The following is a 2,840-nucleotide window of genomic DNA, read 5'->3' on the forward strand; positions in this document are numbered from 1 at the left end:
ATTGTAACTTCAAAGTATCCAAAATCAAATTTTGGCATGAGTTTATTTTAAAACAACTCATGCATGAATTTTAAAATTTGCTAATTAAAAAAAAAACTTTAGATGGAAATAGGCGACACGCATTTGAAAATACAAAAAGACGATTTTCACAAAAACTCACACTTATATTTTTTACCAATTTTTTGCTAAATTTAGATTTTTAAAGTAGAGACGAGTTCCTGTGAGTATTATGCGGGCTAAATTGTTTTTATGGACAAGAGAATATTTTTCTTACAATCTAATTTTCGCATATTTCTCGGAAACACTCAAAGATACCAAAAATATAGCATAAAAGTTGTCACACTTAGAAAATTTCTCCAAAAAGTTTTTGCTTTTTTGCAATGTCTGTCTTCGTTTAAGAGAAAGTATTGAAAATTCAATTGGCAAAGGAAAAAATTCCCTCTTTCTGAAAAATGTTTTAGCCCATATGAAACTGAGTGAGTTTCTAATACAAGCAACAACTTTTTTTAAATATTGCAAAAAAAAGGTGAAATTTTCCATAAAATCATTTTATGTTTTTAAAAACCTAATAACAAAACTAAAAAGATTTTTTGGAAACTCCCACCTTGTTTTTTGCGACATTGTACCTTCACAAAAAAATTAATATTAAGAGAAGAAAAATCTCCTGTTCATAAATGTAATTTAGCCCACCTAAAACTCGTAGGATTTCTTCCCTATAAAAGGCTAAATTCAACGAAAAATTGGTAAAAATATAAGTATGTTTTTTTTAAATGCACTTTTTATATTTGAAACACGTCACCGCTATTTTCATAAAAACCGTTTTTTTCAAGTCTTTAAAATACGTGTCGCCTAATTTCTTCTAAAAAAAAAAACATTTCGTCGCTAAGAGATTCTACGATTTAATATGTAGAACCTGCATGATTAAAATGGCTTCTATGGAACACGATTACTATTTTCTAGGGCACTACTTTCGATAAAAATATGTAAAAATGTTAATATTATTTAATATACATATTAAGCAAAATAAAATTTTGAATTAGTTTTTTTTTACCTAAAATCTTAAGTTGATAAATTAATATTGTAGTATCAATAGGCTGTAATCTTGAGCGCTTTGAAATTTTTGAAGCATCACGTGGGTGTATTTTCTTACTTTCTAATTGTAAAATGTAAATTAGGTTCTCGATTTCTTCGAAAGTCATGTAGTTAGGAAAGTTATTGCAGATTCAGAAATCTTGCAATTAAATTATTTTGTAAAATACAATTGTGCAGTAAAAATTTTCTTTAATAGAATTTTAGACAGTATATCTAAGTTAAGGACAGATAAAATAGTAAAATAAAATCAATATTAAAAATAAAAACGCACTTTTCAAAACGAATTAAGCCATTGAGACCTCTGCATACTGCATAAATGGCATGCACCGAAAAACGTATTATAGCATAATTGTATAATAAAAACGAAAATGATAAATATATTATACATCTTCATGATTATCTGAAAGTATTTTATTTACTAAACGCCTGTAAAAATTATAAAAATGATTATATAACTGTGACTCAGTGGAAAACATTAAGGACCGTACTTAAATTATGTAACAGCTGAAGGACGAGGGGGGGGGGCAATATATTTTGTCAGGGAAGCGGGAGGGTCCTTTATCTATGAGCGCTTTGGGAAATTCGAAAACGAAACAAATAACTCGCAGTGTTTATACAGAAATTTAGTATGAATTTAAATTTACACGCCAAAGAAACCTGGTGAGTGAAAAAAGAACCTAGCCAACAATTTAAAAAAAGTTCGGGAATTTTATTGAAAAGGGATTTTTATTAGAAAAAATCTTGCAAATGTCAGGCAATTTTTGTAGTTTTAAGAAACTGCCAAGCAGAATGAATTCGCAATTTTTTAGTTTAAATTTGAAATTTTTTTATTCCATTTATAAAAGTTTCTGAGTTAAAAATGTTGCCAGTTTAATATTCTGGTCTTTGAAAGTTAATGGTTAGGTAAAATGAACAGTCAAGAAAAAATTAGAACATTTTTTCAATGAAGTTTTGCAGCAACACTGATTTAATATTCTTCTTTGTAATTTATTTGCCTTGAATTTTTATTTACAGTTCTTTGTTTTGTAGTTGCTTTCGCCTGAAGATTATCTTCTTAGTTATAAACTTTATTATTTGTTTGAAAATTTCAACTCTTTTCGTAAAAAGTTAACTTTTTATTTAAAATTCCTATTTTGGCGTCGAAAAGTTATCCTGCTTGTATAGAAATGCAACGGTTCGGTATAAAATTCAAGAATTTGGTTAAAACTTCATCCTTTTTAGTTTACAATTCAAATGTTTTCTTGAACATGCGTCTTTTTGGGTTGAAAAATCAAACTAAAATGCTGGTATCTGAATGCGGTCAGGAAAAAATCAAGAAATTTTGAAAATAAAGTTTTCACCCCGGAAAGAATACGTATTATCTTAAATACAAAAGAATTCACTCATAGTTTCGAGTCCCATATCCTATTATTTCTGGAAACCATAAATTACGTGCAGAATGGGGGGGGGGATATTTACTTTCGGTTCCTTACAGGGGTGATGGGGGCCTCGGAGAAGGCCTATAATCCGCTAAATAATGCGTAAGTACGCGGCCCCTGAAATAAGAAATAAAAAAAAACCTTTGGATATTCAAATTTTAAAACCTGTTGTACCGACCGATCATTTTTTGTAAGCATGGACCATGGACATGGGAAACAAGGGACTAAGCATGCCATTGCGGGGGTGATGCAATGAGGGGGAGGTCCGCCACCTTTTGATGTCCCGCGACAAATATGGCATCGCCCACATGTTTATATTTTCATGCACAG

The 2,840-nt window shown here is 29.9% G+C and overlaps 1 protein-coding gene across 1 annotated transcript in view; it reads left to right on the plus strand.

Annotated features, from left to right (window-relative positions):
• Window positions 1-2,840, plus strand: part of LOC117181174 — a 37,895-nt gene that overhangs the window by 30,777 nt on the left and 4,278 nt on the right. The gene's annotated exons all lie outside the window — the stretch shown is intronic.

This window comes from Belonocnema kinseyi, chromosome 10 (assembly GCF_010883055.1).
Source record: "Belonocnema kinseyi isolate 2016_QV_RU_SX_M_011 chromosome 10, B_treatae_v1, whole genome shotgun sequence".
Classification (NCBI taxonomy): Eukaryota; Metazoa; Arthropoda; class Insecta; order Hymenoptera; family Cynipidae; genus Belonocnema; species Belonocnema kinseyi.